This window comes from Grammomys surdaster, unplaced genomic scaffold, assembly GCF_004785775.1.
Source record: "Grammomys surdaster isolate TR1022 unplaced genomic scaffold, NIH_TR_1.0 99, whole genome shotgun sequence".
NCBI lineage: Eukaryota > Metazoa > Chordata > Mammalia > Rodentia > Muridae > Grammomys > Grammomys surdaster.
The window spans coordinates 13,514,582-13,537,872 of record NW_021604578.1 but is presented as its reverse complement, the minus strand read 5'-3'; the positions used below and the strand labels follow the sequence as shown (position 1 = coordinate 13,537,872).

At 41.1% G+C, this 23,291-nt stretch overlaps 1 protein-coding gene across 1 annotated transcript in view; it reads right to left on the bottom strand.

Moving 5' to 3' along the window:
- Rnf180 (ring finger protein 180) overlaps positions 1 to 22,897 on the bottom strand; it is a 161,953-nt gene extending 139,056 nt beyond the window's left edge. Inside the window, exon 1 of the mRNA XM_028784036.1 lies at positions 22,771 to 22,897. The gene's annotated coding sequence lies outside the window, so the exon portion shown is untranslated. The remainder of the gene's footprint in view (positions 1 to 22,770) is intronic.
- Positions 22,898 to 23,291: the final 394 nt, after the last annotated feature.

The following is a 23,291-nucleotide window of genomic DNA, read 5'->3' as shown; positions in this document are numbered from 1 at the left end:
CAGACCTGAAGCTGTACTACAGAGCAATAGTAATAAAAACTGTATGGTATTGGTACAGAGATAGGCAAGCAGATCAATGGAATAGAATTGAAGATCCAGAAATGAAACCACAAACCTATGTTTGCTTAATCTTTGACAAAGGAGCTAAAACCATCCAGTTGAAAAAAGATAGCATTTTCAACAAATGGTGTTGGTTCAACTGGCAGTATATAGAAAAATGAAAATCTATCCATTCTAATCTCCTTGTACAAAGCTCAAGTCGAAGTGGATCAAGGGCCTCCACATAAAACCAGATACACTAAAACTAACAGAAGAGAAATGGGGAAGAGCCTTGAAAACATGGGCACAGGCGAAAAGTTCCTGAACAGAACACCAATGGCTTATGCTCTAAGATCAAGAATTTGACAAATGGATCCTCATAAAATTGCAAAGCTTCTGTAAGGTGAAGGACACTGACAATAGGACAAAATGCCAACCAACAGATTTGGAAAAGATCTATACCAACCCTACATCTGATAGAGGGCTAATATCCAATATATACAAAGAACTCAAGAAGTTAGACTCCAGAGAATCAAATAACCCTATTAAAAAATGGGGTTCATAGTTATACAAAGTATTCTCAACTGAGGAATATCGAATGGCTTAGAAGCATCTAAAGAAATGTTCAACATCCTTGGCCATCAGGGAAATGCAAATCAAAACAACCCTGAGATTCCACCTCACACCAATCAGAATGGTTACGATCAAAAACTCAGATGACAGCAGATGCTGGCGAGGATATGGAGAAAGAGGAACACTTCTCCATTGATGGTGAGATTGCAAGCCATTACAACCACTCTGGAAACCAGTCTTGTGGTTTCTCAGAAAATTGGTCATAGTACTACCTGAGGACCCAGTTATACTACTACTTTTGGGCATATGCCCAAAAGATGCTGTAACGTAACAAGCACATATGCTCCACTCTGTTCATAGCAGCCTTATTTATAATAGCCAGAAGCTTGTAAGAACCCATATGTCCTTCAACAGAGGAATGGATACAGAAAATGTAGTATATTTACACAATAGAGTACTACTCAGCTATTAAAAACAACGAATTCATGAAATTCTTAAGCAAATTGATGAAACTACAAAGTATCATCCTAAGTGAAGTAACTCAGTCACAAAAGAACACACATCGTATGCACTCTCTGATAAGTGGATATTAGCCCAAAAGCTCAGAATACCAAAGATACAATTCACAGACCACATGAAGTTCAGAAAGGAAGACCAAAGTGTGGATGCTTCAGTCCTTCTTAGATGGGGGAACAAAATACTCACAGGAAGAAAGATGGAGACAAATTGTGGAGCAGAGACTGAAAGAAAGGCCATCCAGAGACTGTCCCACCAGGAGATCCATCCCAGATACAGACACCAAACCCAGACATTATCGAGGATGCCAAGAAGTGCTTGCGGACAGGAGCCTAATACAGATGTCTCTTGAGAGGCTCTGCAAGAGCTTGACAAATACAGAGGCAAATGCTTGCAGCCAAGCACTGGACTGAGCACAGGGTCCCCAATGGAGGAGTTAGAGAAAGGACTTAAGGAGCTGAAGAGGTTTGCAACCCCATAAGAACAACAATATCAACCAACCAGACCCCCTCCTGAGTTCCCATGGACTAAACCAACAGCCAAAGAGGACACATAGAGCAACCCATTGCTTCAGCTGCATATGTAGCAGAGGATAGCCTTATTGGGCATCAATGGGAGGAGAGGCCCTTGGTCCTGTGAAGGCTCAATTCCCCAGAGTAGGGGAATGCCAGAGCCAGGAGGTGGGAGTGAGTGGCTGGGGGGGTGGGGGGGGAGTGCCTTCATAGAAGCAGGGGCATGGGGGAGGAGATGGGGGTCTCCAGAGGGGAATCTGGGGAAATCGATAACATGTGAAATGTAAATAAATAAGTAATAAAAAATGTATGCAAAGGATTAAAATTTAAGTACTCATGCTTTACTTTTTAGTAAAATTTAAGTGTATTTTTAAATTTTTATTGACTCTTTTTGAGTTTTACATTTTGTACCCCAACCCTGCTCATCTCCCTGTCCCCTCATAGTTGCCCTTTGCTCTTGCAACAAGTCCCCAAAACAAAACAAACACATACAAATTAAAATACAGCATAGAAAAACATCTCATCATAGAAGCTGTAGCATGTCAGTGTTTCCCACAGTTCGTCTCTCTGTCCACACATCTTAATTTGCATAAGTTCACTGCAGTGAGTCATTGGTCTGGATCACCAAGGTCTCTGGCTTCTGACATCATCAACATTGGATCCTCCCAGGGACTCTTCCAGATTATCCTGTTGTTGGCCTGGGTCATGCAGATCCTGCAGATTTGGATCAGCAGACTGACCTTACACCCATCCCAACCATCTGAAAACAGATAATTTAGGTTATGGGTGAGCCAACTCAGAGCCCTGGATCTGGGCCTGGGTGGCACTTTAGGTGGTCAGCATGCTTGCTCTCCCTTATCTGTACCACCAGGATGGCTCTTCAGCACTGCTCTAGCTAGGCCACCCAATGGTGTCATGGGCAGGATGCAGGGTCAGTTCTGTTCTCATGTCCTCTAGGCTGGCTCACCTACATCCATGCTTCTAGAGTCAGCTCTACTGAGCTGTCCAGTCAAAAATTGCCGCCCAACTTCACAATTGCTGATGACTGTAATGGGCTGGGCCAGCTCTCCTGGCCTCACATCCACAGGCTGGCTCACCTATGCCTTTGCTATCAAGGCAGCTTTCCTGTGTTGCCCAGGTGAGGTGCAGGTGCTGTTCTCCCATGTGTTCCAGTCAAAGAGGGGCAAGGTGTCTCTTTGCTCATTGGCAGAGGGGCTTAAAGTGGTGATGAACAGGAGATCAAGGCCCACCAAATCAACTAAGCAGGGCTCAAATGGTCTCACAGACCTGAAGTGGCAAGCACAGGGGCTGCATGGGTCTTCACTGGGTCCTCTGCATATACATTATAGCTGTTAGTTTGTTGTATATGTGGGCCTCCTGACAGTGGGAATGGGTGTTTCTCTGACCCTTTTGCTGCTCTGGGGACTCTTTTTCTCCTGTTGGGTTGCCTTGTTCAGCCTCAGTAAGAGAGATTTTTGCCTTGTCTTATTGTATCTTTTTATTGTCATGGTTGGCTGTTGTCTATTGGTTTCTTTGAGGCCTGCTCTTTTCTGAAAAAGAAATGGATGGGGGAAGAGGGGAGGTCTGGGTGGTGGGAAGTTGGGAGAACTAGAGAGAGGGGAAACTGCAATCAGGATATACTAATTAAAAAGAGAAAATAAAGTGGTGGTGATCTTTATCAGATTGCAGTGATTTTGAAAGCCTCTTAGTGGAACAGTTTACTCACCCAGCGATAATGCAAATGGTGAGTTCAGAATAGCTCTACCAAGATAGTCTATCTTTAAAATTTGCGATTTTTTCCCACTAATGCTTTTAGACCTATTCATACAGTATTTACTGAAAGCTTAGCATATGCTGGACTCTAGGAACATGAAGATGAAGAGTCCTATCTTCTGCTTAGTGGTGCCCCCAGTGCTATAAACGGATTATTAGCAGGTCTCATCCGTAGTGCATCAAAAGTGCTTTAGGAGCCTAAAGTAACAATGCACCTAAGCCCTGCTCATGGAAGTTCTAACTTACTCTTCAATGAACAAAGAGCTGGAGATAGGTAAAACATCTAATTCTAAAATGTTAAAACTAAAATGAATATGTATGTATACATGAAATTGGCTAAACTTCATCAGCTATAAGTCAGAGCCATAGGAGAAGGAACCTATAGATCAACAATATGCAAAGTAGAAAGGATTTAACTCTAATAGTTATGCATGATGAGAAATTATCATAATTCTGCGACTTGGGAGGCTGAGGCAGATGGAGGGTTTGAGGACAGTCTAAGTCACAAGGTGAGTGCTGGACCAGCCTGGGTTACGAAGGGAGATACTGCTTTCAAAGACAGAAAACAACGACAACAAAATACACTCCTGGGTCACAGGCTCAACAACCCTCTTCCAGTTAACCTAGCTCTGATCTTCCAGCTGTCAGGCCATAGTTCTGCCTCCATCAACTGACTCATCTTCAGAACCCACTATAGCCACAGATCACTTTATTGAACATCAATGACAAAGATTATGATCTGTAAAAGCTCTCTCATCTTGTTTCTGCATTGTTGGAGTAACCCCCACCTTGTCTAACTCCCCGAATGCTTCTCTTTCCCCTCGATATCCTTAGCCTCCTATATCCCCAGCTCCTTTATCTTGTGATTTTCAGGGAAGTCTCACACCAGAATCAAGTTGGAAAGTATTCACATATGCTTATATGTCCCCAAACCTGGATACTCAGGTCCCTCTCAGATAGTCACCCACGTCCTCTTAAGGTGTAGTGACATACACATAAAGGTCAATGGATTTCAGTAAGTCATCAGTGACAAGTACTGAAGACTACACTGTGACAACTCATCCCTATAAATGATTTTTAAATCTATACATCTAGTTTTGATCACGTTCCAAAGATCTAGGCCAGTATTTTCAATGTCCAGATGTTGCATGAACATCTTTTTAAGAGTCTGCTCTGGGAGAGATGTTTGTCCTGGCAGTTCATTAAGAATAAATATGTGCAAATCTATAGATAGTTACTTAATCAGATGTTGTTACATAGTACTTGAAATGTAGCCAATCCATATTGTCCAACAACATATAGTAGATTCTGAAGACTTGGTAAAAATAATGAGAAATACATTTTTAAAATGTGTGTTACCTGTATAATCAAAATTTAATATACTAGTAGAGCATCTTATAAAATTAACTTAACTTGTCTTTCCTCGACTATTTGGAATTCACAGTTGTGTATGTAGTATGTGCAGAGTGGTATGTGTACATGTGGAGGCCACAGGTCAACATCCGGTGTCTCTTTCTATTGCTCTTTGCCTAATTTTTAAGGCAGTTTTTATTATCATGTGTATACATGTGTGGACATGTGTGTACCAAAGCACATATTCCAGTCAAAGTAAAATTTTATATTGTCAGCTCTCTCATATCATGTAGCTTTAAGGAATTTAACTCAGGTTATCAGTCTTAAAGAGAGATGTCTTTTACCTAATGAAACATCTTACCTGCCTCTTGCCTTTTTTTTTTTTTTTTTTTTTTTTTGAGACAGAATCTCTCTCTCTGAACGTGGAGCTCAGTGATTAGGCTAGACTGACTAGCCAGAAGCACACACCCCCACCCCCAGATCTTCTTTGCCTCTGTCTCCTCAGGGCTGGGATTACAAGCATATACCACCATGTCTGGCCTTTCACATGGGTATTGGGGATCAAACCTCAAGCCACGTTTGCATGGTGAGCTTTGCACCAGAGGGAAATTGTCTCTCCCAGCATGCTCTTTTACTACTGTAGTGTGGCTTCACTGATACGACTGGGAGCTTGGTCTTCCTGAGCAGCACTGTTCTATCTCCCACCCCAGGATTTGGAAGAGCTGGCTCTTTCCTCATCATTTAAGATGTCAGTGTCACCTTCTCAGATATGATATAAGCAGAGTATTAAACTGTATGTCACTGCGCCACAGCCAAAGAGAATCTGATGTTTCTAGGTAACATGTAGAAAGCTGCATATTTAATAAGCTCAACAGATGATCTGTTACAGGCTGAAGACACTGACTGTGGTGAATGAGAAGGAACCCTATAGGCTCAGAGATTTAAATATATGGTTCCTAGTTGGTAGACTGTTTAGGAAGGGTTGGGAGATACTGCCTTGTTAAAGGAAGTGTGCCTCCAGGGCTGGGCTTTGAGGTTTCAAGAGTTCATGCCAGGCCCAGTCTCCTTCTCCCCCTCTCTCAGTTCTCACCTACTGCTCCAGTGCTATGAATGCCTAAGGCCACCTATTTTCTACCACATTGGAGATAGACTCATCCTCTGAAACTGTAAGCCAGCTTCCATTTAAATGCTTTCTCTTGTAACTTGCCTTGGTCATGGTGTCTCTTCACAGCAATAGAATGGCTAAGCCCCTACTATGTGTAAAGTAAAAGAAAAGCAAACAAAACCCAACTGTAACAGGCTCTTTTGGTAGCACAAAGGGGCCTTTTGACAGAACTCTTTAGTATCTGATTGTGACTGGTCGTGTGGAACCTATCTATACATGTGATAAGGTTACAAAAAGCTAAACATAACTGGCAAAATATGACAGCTAGGATGGTGCACACATGTCCATGCTTTGACCTGTGGGCCATACGGGGCCACATATGGCTAAGAATGAAGGCCAACACAAAATCACAAACTTAATCATTGAGAGACTGTTTTCAGAAGTTTTGTTTTGGTTTGGTTTTTGGTTTTTTGTAACTGGCTTACACAGTTCTAGGGTAGACTTTGAAGATGATCATGTCACAGTGTTAAAAGACTAGACACAACTCTCCTAGTAATATATTTGCCAAGATTTCCTTAGTTAGGACTTCTTGTCTACCTCCCCTCTCTCTGAATCTACAATTTTCAATTAAAGCTGCAATTTAAAATTATATTTAAATATTAAAAATTACTGCAAAAATTATGAAGTCAAAATTATAGTCATCATGTTTTTACCAATGACCTCTTTTGACATAGTTGTGTAATTCTCTTTTACTATCTTCCCCATAATTTTGGCCATGTTTTTTGGATATAGACACTTGCATAGTTCCCTAGAACAATGTTTTCTAACTCCTAGCCTCTTCCTGTTATAGCATTTTCTTTCCCTATGACATCCATGAGCCAACAGTGCTTATCCTTTAAGGATGAGGTCAACATTAAATATAGCCGGTGGACTCTAGGGATATTCAGCTTCTCTTCTTTCTGGACATATCTCCACAGAAGCAACCAAGTAGTATCATCTTAGTTCTGTTTTTCTTACTAAAAGGCATACTCATTCCACAGACACATAATCAAATGCAGTATCTGACCCTAAAAACGCACAACAAACATTTACTGAAATCAAACAAACAATACACAGATGAGAGCTCCTCACACTTGCTCTGTCTTTTCATGGAATCAGATGATCTGTTCAATAAATAATATAAACACACTGATCTGAAGTGTCAAGTTATAAGAAACCTGTATTTGTTTGGACTTCCCTCCCCTAAGTGTCCCAGATCTATGCCCCACTTCCTTACTCAACTTTGTGGTTTGGTTTTGTTTTGCTTTGCTTTTACTCCATCCAGTCCCTTTTGTGCTGCCAGTACAGCTTTATATGTGGCCATCCACTGAAGCATGTGTGACTTATCAAGGACCACCCCTCTTTCAGCAGCTATCAATCAGTTGCCTATAGCTCCATTGTTAGGGGTAGGAACTCAAGTCTACCTCACCTTTCCAGGCTGGAGTTTTGTCTGGCATGGGCTTGTGCATGCTGGGCTTATGGTCACAACTGCTGTGGATTCATATGTACAAAGGGCCTCCTATGTCTGAAAACTACTAACTGTTTCCCTGTTGTCATCCACCAGCCCTGGCTCTTACAATCTTTCACTCTCCTCTTCCACAACGATCTCTTAGAAATAAGGATGTGATATGTCTCATTTAGGGCAGACCATTTCACGGTCTCTAATTCTTCTCAATTTGATCAGTTTTTGATCTGCTACTAAAGACAAAAAAATCTTCTCTGCTGAAGACTGAGAGATACACTAGTCCACACCACATGGCTCCTTACACTTCTGTTTCCAAGGTTAATTATTAATTATGCTTGACCAGTGAGTGGGAAGAACTAAACTGAAGTTCTTCAGCTATGGAGAAGAGGGTACTAAGAGAAAGATGTCTAGCTGTGTTTATACTTATTTGAACTTGAAAGGGGAAGCAGCAGATGGTTATCTGCTAGCAATCTGTTTATAAAAGTGAGATGGCTTCTGGCCAATAACATGTTAAAAGGAAGGATGAGACACTGAAGCTCAACTTATTAAAAAGTGGGTGTCTTTGAACAGATTTGAACAACTTATGTGTTAGACATAAACTCAAATCCACCTCCAGCTCAGCACTCGAGACACTACAGTACAGGCTTAATTAAGCAAATCAGGGAACTATGTAAATATCTTGTCCAAAGATTGCAGGTAGCAGTCCACACAGCCTTATGGTTTTCTTAATACACAGTACCCATACTCACACATATACTGGCACCTGTTTACATTACTACCTGTCCTGGTCCTGCTATAATGGTTGATGCTTCTTGAACGTATTGCATATTTGGGAAACACTATTCTAAGAGTTTTAGCTCTCCAATGCTAAACATGTCAGTGGCATAATACTGAAATCTTACACTCATGAAAATGATCATCAACCTCAGTAAGAATACTCTTTAATTACAGGACAACAGTAAAGCTCGTAAGGTCATAGTGATGAATCCAAGTTGTCTAAAAGTCTCATTTTAACTTATCAAATTTTGCAACATGTAAGGAGTATGAAGAATGTTCATATCTGAGCACATGCAGCCTGCCGGTCATTTTAGCAAACATGTTTCACGATGGACAGGCTGCACAGTAGCTCTCAACTGAAACACAGGGCTTTTCTTCAGGAGTCTGATCAGCTGGCAGTAGGATGCAAAGGGGCTTTGCAAGTTCTTTCTACCACAAAACATACTTAGGATTAACGATACGTGAAACCAGCAGTAAACCATAACTATCTGCATGCCTTGGCAGTAGAGAATACAAGGACAGCCGCAAGCCTGTGGTTCTATTTACCAACCACTGCCTTTGTGTCTCCAGTGAGAATGCAGTGGTGAGAAAGGCAAGCCACGCCTTAACATTACCTCATTTCTTAAACGGGTCTTAGAAATAAAACTTGAGAACTGATACTTAACACAAAGTAGATCTCCCCAAAATGTTGCCTATGCAAATTCCCTTGCCCGATTATACCCCTCAAAAAGTTTAGGGAGGAAAAAGAAGTCCCTGTGACAAAAACATTAGGAACAGCTTAGGCTGTAATTTTCTGTAACACTGAGCACTACAATTACAGCCCCCATAAAGAAGCCGAAATCTTTGTCTACCTCCGACTATTACTTCACTCTATGGAAAAAACGTCAGCATTGGCTCAGTTATAATTCCATATGAGGGAATTTAGGATTTTCTTATTACCAATACACTTCTTTAAAACTAAGTTTGAAATCAAGTGAGGTGAAATCGGTAAATATGTAAATAAATAAATAAATAAATAAATAAAGGCATAGCAACTTAGAAAATGGTTACGCGATTTGCTCAGTTCAGAGTCCTGCAGAGCAACACCATTTCTATTTTTCATTGTTGGGTTTAAGGGTTTTCTTTCATTCTTTGTCTTGCTGTCAAGCTCATGCTGGTTTTGAACTTCTGGACTCAAAACAAGCCTCCTGCCTTAGTCTCCAATGTATCCAGGACTCCAAATGCACACAACCATGGCTGACCAATTTTTATTTTTAAGCAGATCAATATACTTATCTTTGCTTACAAGCACTGTGATATATTTATAGGCATTATTCTGTAAGCTTTTCAATCTCCTAAAAGTTGTATAATTGGAAGGTCTCCATGAAATGGGAGAAAGTATCTATTCTGTAGATATTAAAAAGTATCATTTTTTTTATTGCTAGTGAGATCTCACTATATGGGATGCATGGATTTAAGTAGCAGTCCATAAATGCTTTGCAAAAACAGACTTCTGAACCAGTTGTTGCTTTCTGGACAGAACATTATGCATAATAATTCTGCTGGAAATGGGCTATACTGATAAGGTCATTTTGTAAAATTAGTGAGATGTCAGCCCACACTCGTGCTCTTGAGCCCCAGTGTCTGTTTTGACCACAGAAGAACTGCAGAGCACCCCAACCTAAGTAATTCACAACAAAGAATTAACAAAACTGAAATTGATCTACTAGGTAGAACTAGAGGTAACTTCTTAGTTATGTCTAGGCTCTTTTAGACTTTATGGCAGCTACTTAGTTCAATAAATAGTTTAGCACATGAATTATTTAGTGTAAGCTGGCTTGTTACCTAAGCTCCCTTTTACATTGGCTTCCACTATGTCAAAGATATCAAATACTTCTGCACAGATAGGAGAACAAATTGGGTTATTTCCAAACTGCCAGTTTTGCAATTCTAGGCACAGGAGCTGCAGTGACTAAAGCCTCTAATTTATTAACTCTAAAAGTGTCTAAATCCTGAATTACAGAGACCTTAATCTTCTTTAGTAATTGTTGCCCTTCAACACTTGTGGGTTTGAAACTGATGAAGTCAGTTTTAATGGTTCCTGGATATTCACAGTCAAAAACGTCTTCTTATAAAGAACCCCCACTTCTGTTGAGGAAAAAAATACCAGTCTATAGTATTCCCACAGAGCTCCTCTTCTGCATCTATCCTACGCCTTATCTGTCTTCCTGGGATTCCTCAGTTCTTAGGCTTTATACAATTCACAGCTAACTCTAGTGAGTGTGGTGCTTTGAATATGAAATTTCCCTGATGAGCTCATGTGCTATCCACTTAATTCACTCTGATGGTGTGGTCTGGGAAGGTTTGGGAAGAGGTGATCATTGATGTAGGAAGTGGGTCACCTTATGGCTTTAGAGTATGACCCCACTTCCTGGTCTCACTTTTCTTTCCAAATGCGGATGCACTATGATCAGCCAGCCTCCTGCTCCTGCTACCACATGCTTCCAGGCACCTGCCATGACTTCTCTGCCTTGTCTTCCCTGCCTCTCTCAGGAACTGTGGACCAAAATAAACCCTTTCTCCTTTATGTTGCTTTGGTTGGGATGTTTTATCACAGCAACAAGAAATGAAACCAAGCCAATGAGAAAAATTATAGGAACTTGACACTTGTAACTTCATGAATTTCCAACTCTGTCCAATGGGGTCTCAGATTGTATCAACTTCAACTGAAGTTGACAACTACTTCTCAATAACCACCCCCACTGCAGCTCAGGCACTTAAGTCTTGATGGGCCTCTGTTTTTTGAACCAGGTGATACCTTTAGAGATTATAAAGTTTCACTGAAGAGATGCAAACATTTTGCAAACTCCACACCCTGATTAGTTTTCTCCATTTCAGCTGCTGCTACTCTCTGGTAGAAGAAGTGGACCTCAGAGAAGAGTGAAGCCACCAGGTGAGTATGAACCACATTCTCACATTTCACAGACTATATTACATAGGGAAAGTATAGTGTACAAATTATGGGCAAAATTAACGAGGTACTAAAATATGTCTTTGAAACTAGTCTGTATATACGGGTACTTATGTGCACTCCAGCTATACCCCACACTCCTAAATGTCTACTACCTCTCCAGACAGCACCACCAGCTGGGGCCGTATGGTTAATATGTAGGCCAGTTGGGGACATTTCCCACCCAAATAATAACATCACCATATGATATCTTAAGTTTTGTTTTAATGAATACATTTTATTGTTGTCAATGTTAGTTATTGATGATAATTGTTACAAATTTTTCAAAGTTGTGGGGACTAGCATTAATGTCTATCAAGTTTGGAGTCACATAAACTGGAAGACAGCAAATATCTCAGAAGGCAAACTGTGTGTCTTTGGATTCTTAAATTTCTTTTCTATGAATGATCAAAACATTGTCTGCCTAAATCTCTAACATGAAGCACAATTCTGTGCACAATTCCAGCACAATTGCAAATGTTTTTATTGAAATGTTGTCATTAGAATAAATTCTGTGTTTTCTTTTCCCCAGTATTTAATGTTTTCAATTAAGAAATATTGCTTTTGACTAAAAGGTGATCAAATAAATGTAAAATAAAGGATATACTCGTTGAATGAATATGACACATAAGCAATAGAATAATGAAAATTAAGAAAATCTAGAGTGAAACAAAGTTAAGCTGTCTTACCAAGAAGTCTGAAAACTCAGAAGCTGCAAGGCCATGCTTTGAAAGCACTGAATAAAACTTATTGATTACTACAGTATTTGTACTTCTGCTCAAGACACCATGCTTCTAAAGAGAATGAATGGCGTCTGCTTCTTGGATATTGAATTGATACTATAATAAAATCTTTGTAGCCCAGTCTAGCTTTATTCCATATTGTTACTGGCATTAAAACATTTTTGTGTCATTTACTGGATGAATTTTAGTTTTTCATTAAAACTTTCTAACATAATCTATTTTGATCATATTCTTCTCTTCTCACCCAACTCCTTCCATATCTTCCTAACCTCCCTCCCTACTCAACCTCAGGTCGTTTCTGTCTCTTGAAAGAAGAAAGAGAATCCAAATAAAGACTCCAATAAGATAAAGCAAAAACAAAACAAAAAGCACACAAACAAATTGTGGTGTCGATTTTTACGTTGGCCAACTACTCCTGGGCATGGCGCTTGAGAAAACCAATTTCCCCCTACTCACATGTATCAGTGACAGATAGCTTCTTGTGTCCACTTCCCCTTCTCAGTGTTGGCAGTCTGTCTGGGTTTGAACCCAGGCAGGACTTATGTGTGCTGCCACAGTCTGTGTGATTTCATATGTAGACCAATCATGTTGTGTTTGGAAGGTGATGTTTCCTTGGAGGCACCATCACCTCTGTTCTTAAAAGCTTCCCTCCTCTTTCTCATAGATCTCTGAGCCTTCAGGGGAAAAATGTCTCATTGAAAATTCAGAGTTCCACGGTCTCTCACTTACTGCACATTGTTCAGTTGTGAACTCTGTGTTAATTACCCTCTGCTGATCTATGGGTATAACAATTCTAACTCAAGTCAGAATGGCCGAGATCAAGAAACAAAGACAGTACATTCACGCAGTGATTCCCAGAAAGAAGAACTCTTATTCATTGCTGGAGGTGGGGGTACAAACTGGTGAAGCCACAGTGGAAATCAATATGAAGGTTTCTCAAAAATCTAGAAATGGATAATTATAAATGATGTTTTTAGGCTACAAATAATTATCCATCCAATACATATTTCCTCAGCAACTATTACCTTGTCAAAGAATACAAAGAATATCCAAGATGTGTACTCTGACAGCATACAAGGGTAATACAGGTTGCAAGTTAGTTGCATATGCGATAGTAGGCAAACAATTTAAAGACTCTCACAGGGGAAGAACCAAGTGAAGGCCTGTGTATGACATGAAATGAAGCCCCTTAACACCATACACACACATACACACACACACACACACGCACACACGCACACACACACCCCTCAGGTGATTTCTCAGAGAAATAAGGGCTAAATCCCATTCACTTTATATCAAGGATACAGAAGTGATAGGAAGCATGGGTTTAGCTGAAAGCTAATAGTTATGTAAACTTGCTACACTTATATTCGACGAATACATTATCTCTAATGGGCCAAAGAGAATCAAGTGAGAAGGCAGAAGCAAATTGTCACTAATCTGGCTTTAGCACTGCTCTTCTCAGAAGAAAGAGAATAATTGTAAGAGACTTATTTTTGGATACACAGAACAGAAGATTTTTGGTTACTGAAGGTATTTCTAAATAATGAAGCCTTCTTTAAAAAGTAGACCAAAGACTAACTGGCAAGGCAGGAAACCTGAGCTTGTTCCCCTGTTAATTCCACTGTCCTCCCAAGAGTGTTTAGGGCTCCTAGCACTGCTCATGTTCACTCTGGCTTTCTTCTCTACTCTGCTGTTTAGTGCTTGCCTAGCTGTGTCACCAGCTAAGGCCCTGCTGTACACTGCTGTTCCTTCTACCTGTAACTCCGAACAAAGGAACATAAGCAGTACCGCATCTGTTTAGTACCTTGCAATACAACAAGATGTCTGCTATACAATGAATAGTGTATGTTGCTGAGTTGTGAGAACTACATCCAATGTTTTCTTTGGGGCAATGAAAGAAGAGGCAGAAATATCAAATGTACTTTCATTTGCAATCATCCATGTGATAGACTGATGTCTGTCTGATGTCACATGGTATCATCATGATGTCACATGATGTGTAATTGTACAACTTTTCTCTATAGAGACACTGGACATGAATAGGGCCATTCTACTAAACAAACCTCAAGGCAGTCACCTTTTTAAAGGTTCTTCATCTAACTATAAGATAACAGGAGTTGGATCTTCAACAAAGGGATACAGTTTGGTCATAAAAATCAACCATCATGTGCCTACTTATATGTGCAATAGGCAAATTTCAGCACCATTCATGAAGCACCCTTAAAAATTAAAAGGTGAAATAAATCTAAACCACTTCAAGCATGTGCATATATATGTAAATGACTCTGTGTACCATATGACAAACACAGGAAGATGTTAAATCACACAACCCAAATCCAGAATCTAGAAAAATTTAAAAGATAAAAGAGTTGGGATTTTTTTTTTCACAATGAATACATTTTCTCAAGGGAAGAGAAACTTGAGATGTACCTATTCCTGGACAGGAAGAATATATTTTTACAGTTATTGTGTAGCCCCATGAATACAGTTAACAACAGGGTATTGTGTGAATGTTCACATATATAGTATTTATAGCCACACATACTGCACGTCATCTACAATACACACAATCATCACTTTATCGCTTTGCATTCCATAAATATTTGTAATTGTTATATTTAAATTTATAATACACTAATAAAAAGAAATTGAGAGATGGGGGAAAACAGAGCCATCAAATTCAGTGTCTAGACTTGTTGTAACCTTTAGCCAAACAAATACATTCTAAAATAGATATTTACACATAACTGCAGATTATCATATATAAACTATATAGTGGATGGTAATAAAAACTGTTAATCTTGTTGAGTATAACATACCACATTGTCACTATGAACTTTAAAGATTTTCAGACTAGAGGTAAATATTAAAGTATTTTTCGGACCAAAGTAAATAATATAGAAGCAAATTATATGCAGTAGAAAAGAGAAACAGAAGGGTAATAACTATTAAAGATGGGTGATAGATACAGAACTCATAACATCCTTTTTAATGTGAGATTTAAATTTTATACAAGAGATTTAAAATCAAACTTGATAAATAGAATATTTAGATGAGACATTTTCTCAACTTCCACTTGAAAACTAGATCAACACAGACTTCTTTATAATCCCTCTTAGTCTGTTGATTACTTTTTTATCCCTAATCTACTGTTCAAATGAGAATGTTCCTTTCCTGTTTTGGCTTCACTTAGGAGTCTCAGCATCATGTGTGCCCAAGGCTGCATCTCTTGTAGATATCAACATTAAAACACAAGTCCTTAGACAACTCCATGTCCATCTAGGTAGTTTTAATGTCATATATCTATGTCGTATAAGCCATCTCCTCTATTCCTTGTTTTTAGCTCCTAGGGATCTCTCCTCCTTTATTCTAAATTAATCTATGCATCTTGATAGTATTTAATCAAATGTCTAAAACAGCTTTATTTGTAGCTTACTCATTTGTATCATAAGTTTCTATTTCTGTTAACCACTGTGAGAAAAACTAATTTCAATGACAGATGAAGTCACTCAGAATCATAACCACCATTCTCAGAGTTTGGCCTGAAAACTTAAGTAAAAGGATTTTAAGAGTTCTGAAGGGAAAGGGCAGGAATGAGGAATGGGGATCCAGGTGGACAGAGGTCAGAGTTTCCTCATTAGCACTTTCAAAGAGGTACAGTGGAGGAGATGCCTCTTTGCCAGATCAAAGATGATATTTCAGCCCATAAAATGTGCAAGCTCATAAGTGCTGGGTCGGAAATTATGGCTGTAGCCATCAAAGCTTTGTTTTATAAAATCTGAAGCATTTTAATTCTCCACACTGAACATGGTGTCTTTTATACTCACGGGAGCAAATATAAAGTGTAGAGCAGAGACTGAAGGAAAGGCCATCCAAAGACTGACCCACCTGGGGATCCATCCCATATACAGACACCAAATACAGACACTATTGTGGATGCCAAGAAGTGCATGCTGACAGGATTCTGCTATAGCTGTCTCCTGAGAGGCTGTGCCAGAGTCTGACATATACAGAGGCAGATGTTTGCAACCAACCATTGGACTAAGCAAGGGGTCCCCAGTGGAGGACTTAGAGAAAGGACTGAAGGAGCTGAAAGGGTCTGCAACCTTATAGGAAGAACAACAATATCAACCAACAAGACTCCCTCCAGAGTTCCCAGGGGCTAAACCACCAAATAAGGAGTACACATGGAGGGACCCATAGCTCCAGCCTTATATGTAGCAGAGGATGGCCTTGTCAGGTATCAGTGGGAGGGGAGGCCCTAGGTCCTGTGAAGGCTCAATGCCCTAGTATGGGGAACACCCTCATAGAAGCAGGGGAAGGGAGATGGGATAGGGGTTTCCAGAAGGGAAATCAGGAAAGGGTATAACATTTCAAATGTAAATAAATAAAATGTCTAATAAAAAAGATGCAAAAAGGACTGTATTCTTTTGCTGTTCCAGAGACTTCCCAGTTCTCTGCTGACCAGACAGGAGCTGCCCTGCTTGGCTTCTACCTGCTTTGCAGCCCAGCCATCTACCCTTCTGTCTGTTCTTCCACTCCACCTCTGCTTTCTGCTGCAACCTCTAGGCCCCTGAAAAGTTTATATTCTGGAATGCTATCATAGCCTCCAAGGACAAAACCAAAGTCATCCTGGCCTTAGTCTATTCAAATGCCCTTTTTTCCTAACAAATATTCCTAAACCTATGTGTGATTTTCTCTTATTTTCTTCAAATCCCTTTTCTGGTTTTCTTTCTAAATACTGATCACATTGCTAATTCCTGCTTCCATGCTCGCCCCTTCTGTGGATCTGCAAACTCCTCAATGGTTTCACCTTTTGGCATCTAAAGGAAAGTAATTTCAGGTTCCCCAGCAGGCACCAAAACACTAAGATCCTCAATTCACTCAGCATGCTATCATATCTATGTATAATTATACATATTCCCTTTTATGTGCTAAATTATCTATAGGTTCTCTATAATACTGAAACAATGTAAATATGTGAACAATTGTTAAACTATATAGCTTTAGTAAATAACAACGAGAAAAAGTTTGGAGCAGTTCAGAATATACACTTTCCCCCTAATACTCTAAATGAATCTAAAGGTATGGAACTCACAGAAACAGAGAGCTGGCTGACCTATATGACAGCTGGCAAGTATATTTGATTAATGAATCAGCAAGCAAGCACATGTAGGACAAAAACCAAAGTCATCCTGGTCTTAGTCTGTTCATTTGTTGGCATCACTAGAATAAAGTTAGCAAATGTCACCAAAAGAAGCTGATCTCATTTGCTTCAAAAACATGCTCTGGAGACTGACTTTTTCTAGAGACACCAGTATAGCACAAAGTCTGGGTTTTGTGACATTCTGTTTTGATGACTATGTGTATTAAAATTGTTTACAATTCTATTAATCTCCATCAGAAAATACACTATGTTCCTCTTTTCAATTAGCAGTGCCAGAAAGTGGTATGACTTCCACATGATTTAAACTAAAACCTCAAATATAAAACATGAAGAGATTAGTATTATTGTTATTATTATTTATTGTTAAAAATTAGCTATTGTTTTCAGACTAGTACTTATTAAGTAGCACAATCTTCTTTAGTCAACACATGAGGGCTGAAAGGAGGACTCAAAGAGCATGCTGTGCTCTTGTGAAATCAAATTGATTTATTTGCAAAACTGTGGGACTATGTAAGGGTTGGTTCATGGCTGGGCATGATCCTGGAACCCCAAGACTCCAAGGGAGAAATGGCAGGCTTTCGGCCATGTCCCCAGAACCCAGAGTCCTGACGAGCAGTCTCATCTCCATAGACCTACATTGTTCAGTCACATAGGCCATTACAGCCCCTCCCAAAGTGCACAGGTAGAGGGTGTGACTATAGGCCTCAGGCCCTAGCGATTTACATACTAATGAAGGCCACAGGGAGGAGCAAATTAAGCATTTCTCCCCAGGCCCTCCCCCTTTCTCTCTCTCTATTTAACTCAGGTCTGTCTTGAATTTCACAGGGGTACATCCAGATCCATCCACCATCCTCCATGAAAAAAAACCTTTCTGGAACCAAGGACTTCCTCGTGTCAGTGGGGCCTGCTGTTGCCAAAGTCTCCAGCCTTTGGAACCTTAGACTTTCTCCTGCTTGTGGGACCAGCTGCATGGAAACCCACCGGGACTCCACTGCTGTGGCCTACTTTCCCATACAAAACAAAAATCTTTTTCCAAGTAGTTATCTTATAATTACATGAAATCTTAAAATAATACCTAAATGTCTACCTTACAAAAGCAATAAGGAGTTAAATGTTCAACATTTTGTGGAAACCCAGGAAAACTGAGCACTACTGACACAGAACATAGTATTCATTTGAGAAGCCATGACCAATCAAGCTATGAAATCAATGCCATATCCTTTTGAGATAACTTTCCTTTGTCCTGCAGTGTTTCCAAGGATGTCTTTTCATTTGCTCTATTTCTTTAACTTTGATAGGTACTTGAGCTCAGTGAGGGAAATCTGCCCAGACTTGGTATCAGACAACATGTGTGAAGAAATCCATCACTTCCTACCCACCTGCCTAGCTTTTTGGTCTAGGAGTTGCCTGATACAGAAAACAGCCAGACCACTTTTACTGTATCTAACAGGTCATCTAGAACTGGCTTTCTGCTTTCTGCTCTGTTATCCACAAGAGACATCTTGTACCCTTGTGTTGCCTACCCTTTTCCACCAGAGAAGAACAGATACAATTTAAAACAAAAACAAACAAAAAACAAAAAGCTCAAATTACAGTCACCTTCATATTATCTCCAGGGCTCTGCCTGTACCTGGCCTCCTAATAGTCTGTATCAGCCACACAAAGCCCACTGCTGCCTGATTGCCTCCTGGAACTTCCTGGGAGCATAAGAGATTAATAATAATCAAGCAGTTCCCACATTGCCTAGCTGAGAGGCCGAAGGCTATTTGTCCAGTTTACAGAGTGGAAGATGAGCCATGTAGGGAGAACTTCACTGAGGGTAGAATGGAGCTTTTTGGTCTGTATTTATCAGCACCCCATACCATGCAGCACAAGCTAATATAAGGCTAGTTCTCCCAACTGAAGAACTGTCTGTGTCCTACCGTCACTTCCTTCTCACTCTTGTGCTTTAGAAGAGTTTTTACTCCTCAACATAACGTTTTGTCAAGACTGGAGAGGACTAGCCCAGGCCCCTTTCTATCTCTCCAATTATCCAGAAGGATACAGCCATCCCTTTAGAAGCAGGAACCCAAACTCTCAGCAAACAGCAAAGCTGCTGGCACCTTCTCTTGCCTTCCCATTTCTTAGAAGTGTAAGAAATTCCTGCTCTTCATAAACTTCCTAGTTTCCTCTTTTTGTCATAGCCACAGAAATAGACAGTATATAATACGCACAATATACTTATCACTATTTAAGTCCTGAAAAACATAAGAAAACAAATATCTCTGCTAAGAAGTATTAAGCAAAGTGTTCAGGACGCCACTCTTAAGACTGAGCTCCTCTGATAGGCCCTGAGATAGGAAGCATCTTGCTCTTAAGACTGAAAATATAACGTAGAACCAAACTCTGGTCCTAAGTTATTGCCCAATAAATTACAGTTTCCTTGATATGAATTTCAAGCTTCTATGCGAAATACACTCTCAACATAACACTGTTCTGGTAAGATATGTGATCTGTGTAAACAAATTCTACTTTAACTTAAAAAAAAAAAGAAAGAAAAGTCAATGAGCTAAACCAGAGGTAAGCAACAGATTACAATGCAAACTAATTCTTTTCAAAATGTTTGACATTATGTAGCTGGGCACAGGTACAGAATTTAACTACAAGTGAGCATTCTCCTTTGAATACAGCCTTCTAGGAGTGGGAGCTCACGTGTGCCATCAGATTGTGCTAAGCTACATCCCCACACTTGTTTTTAAATCACCTTCATGATTATTGGAAAATCCTTTAACTATCACGAATAGTTACAGACTATAGAAGGTAGAATTTAGTTTGGCAGTCTTGCCAAATCCATTCTTCAAAACTCTGCAAAGAAAATCGTGCTCAGGCCAAGTTAGTTTCTTGATTTAACAACATACAAAGGCAAATGCTTAAGCATCACGATGCCTTTAGGTTGCTTGCAAGATGACTCAAGGATTCAGACTATTTTTGAATAGCAGTGGCCCTATTCCAGCAAACTTTTAGCCTCCTTGGTGGTCATCTCCTTGAAGGCGTAAAACATATAGCATGTGTAGGGGAGAGATGAATGTAATGACTGCATAGTCACACTATGAAGAGGAAAGCCAGCCTTTCCTCACCCAGCTCAAATGATTTCCTAACTATGACTTCACTCTCTAACTATTCCCTTTTTCCAGACAGCTTTGTACAGACAACAGAGTGGAGGTGGTCAAAGGAAGTCTAAGTAAAGTGTCCTGTACAATATTTTTTTTGTGGTATAGTTTTCAAAATTCAAGTAAAAAATGCTTAGCTTTCTGCTTATTGGTGAAAAGGCAGCATATGACAACGAAGCACTGTCACTCAGGTCTGAGTAGCACAGACGATCACAGAGGTCTATTAAAAATGATTACTAATTCACTCCATTACTTGCCTGGAAAAAAAATCCCTGCCTGGTATATAGATGTACTTATTAAAAAGAGTTTGAGGACTGTCCTTAGATACACTCATACATGTTCTACCTACCACTATATAGAAAGTATGTTTCACTTTTAGAAGAAACCCCTCCTTTTGAAAACCCGAACATAAATGAGAGGAAGATGAAGCAATAAAAGATCTATTGACAAAGCAATTTAAAGGCAAACCCTCGGGACATTGGTTAACTGTAGATAGCTGTGGGGAGATAAGAAAACAATCTAATATGGATGCAATTACTGTGTAAGTTGATTTTCACCTAAATGACTATTGTCCTAAATGTTCACTAGTAAGCTAGCAACCTGGCTCCATGCTACATTTATTGACGCTGAGGATCTGTGCCACGATCAATATCATGGGTACTACACTTATACGGAAAGAAAAGATAGGCAAGACAAAGGCTTTTTTTGCACTATATAAAGACTTACAATGGTTTACAACAATGGAAACTATTCAGACTTTTAATGGCTACTTTCAGGGATACTATGGCATGAGTCTAAAAGAATTCCACTTTGTTTGAAAAGAAAGATTTTTTTTAAGCAAAGAGTAAAATAAAAGAGAAGCTAACTGAGTTAGAGTTGCTACTGCTGTGATGAAACACCATGATCAAGAGCTATTCGAGGATGAAAGGGTTTATCTCATCTTACAACTTGTAGTCCATCATCCACAGAGATCAGGGCAGGAACTCAAGGCTAGAACCTAGAGGCAGGAACTGAAGCACAGGCCACAGAGGAGTGCTACTTACTAGCTTTCACCTCTTGGCTGGCTCAGTTTGTTTTCTTAGAGCATCAGAATCACCACCCCAGTGGTGGCATCATCCACAATGGGCGGGCCCTCTCACATCAATCAATCATCAACAGAGAAAATGCACCACAGGTTTGCCACAGGCCAATCCAGTAGTGGCATTTTCTCAATTGAGGTTCCCACTTTCCAAAGGATTCTAGCTTGTGTCAAGTTGACATAAAACTAGCCAGCACAAAACCCCACCTGGCACTCTTTCAGCACTAAATTCTGCTTGAGGCTGAGAGAGCAACCGGATCAAGCAAGGCAAAGCTGTGTCAGGCAAGTTCTAATACCAGCTTCCATAAAGCCTGCTTCGTTTTGATACAATCACTTTTCTTCGTGGGTGCCCCAGCTGTCTGGTCTATAAAATGGGATAATAAGTAACCTGCCCACACCATGCTCCTTTGAAGTTACCTAATAAACGCTCTTACGGGTGCACTTAAAACTATTAGATGCTACAAAAATACTGAGGGTTATCTGGAAAAAGCACAAGGTAACAGCCACATGTTACTGCTAATTACCATGCTCATAATAACTTCCACCCCGGGGACCTCTGGCTCCAAGGGGTCCAGATGTACTTCAGAGCTCGCTCAGCACCTCAGCCGGGGCAGAAAGTCTGCATGGTCCCGACTCAGGGCTGCAACAAAAGCAGCTGGCACGCCAGGACCGAAATGAACCAGACAAAAGAAAGTGGGTCGGTGCAGAGCCAAGCGCGGAAGGGGGTGTGCGCCTCCGCCCAGAAGCTTGGAGCCTGGCGGGGGAGCCGCCGAGCTCGGCCCCTGCTCCCACCCTGCGGGCTCCTCGCCACGCCCCCGGCGCCACCACCCGACCCGGCTCCAGCCCCCACCCCGGTCACGCCGGCAGCGCGGCCGCCCAGACCCGGGCATCAGGTGCGAAAGTTGAGCCTCTCGGAGCGTCGCCCGGGGCCGGCGGGAGGCGGCGGTGCGTCCAGCCCGGGCCCCGGGGCCGCGCCAGGCCCAGAATGGTCCTTACCTGCGTCCGCGCCCCGCCCGGCTCCCAGCACTCAAGGCGAGGCCGGCTCCGGAGACGGGAAGCGGCAGGAGACAAACCCCGCGGAAAGCGCTGGAGCTGCTCCCGCAGCCCGACCCCGTGGCCTGGGATTCGGCGCCTAGCATCCGCCTGCGCGCCCGCTCCGCTTCTCCCACGAGCCGCGCGTGGGCGGCGCCGAGCCTGACCCCGCGTAGACCCGCCGGCCGCGCAGGCCCCGCTCGCTCGGCCCTGTGGGGCCGTGGGAAAGTTTCCCCCCTCCGCTCAACCCCTTACCCGAGCAACAAAAGTCTGTGCTTGTCTCCCGGTCTTCACCTAGCGCCTCTGGAGGAGTGCAGACTCTTGCTACGTACTGGGTCTGTTTCCTGCTAGAAACAGCAGGCGCCTGGACCACCCATCCTCATCCCTGACTCTAAAGGTGGAACCACCACTACCTGGGTTCAGTTTTCCCTCCTGACGTGTCTCTGTCGCTTACCTTCTTGTGACTGTTGTTCTACTCATGCGCAACCGAGATTAGCCGCTAAAGATACCTGACTCTTGGCAAATTACAATTGAGAGGCGGCGAGTTGGTATCCAGGTAAATCGTGAGTGCTATTCAGGAAGTGAAGGGGCCCCCGTGGAGTAAATGTTGACAAGTCAGTCTATAAACTTTAGGTTCGGAGCAATTAAAACAGCTGATCAAAAGATTGCGAATATGCAAAAGCATATTTGATAAACTGGCTTCAGGAATAGGGAATAGAAGTAGGAGGAAACCCCCAAATATATCTCTCTTTCACTGCTGAACACCAAAGTTTACATTTGCCTCAAGTGCCTCATCTTGGCTTTTTAATGATTTCTCTTTTGGGAAGTGAAACAGCAACCGACCAAAACAATGTTGGGCATGATGCTCACACTTGTGAACCTGAAACTGATTAGGGAGGCGAAAAAAGGGAAGATTTTCAGGAGTTAAGAACCCACCAATGACACATAGTTGAAGGGCAGCCTGGACTTCAACGT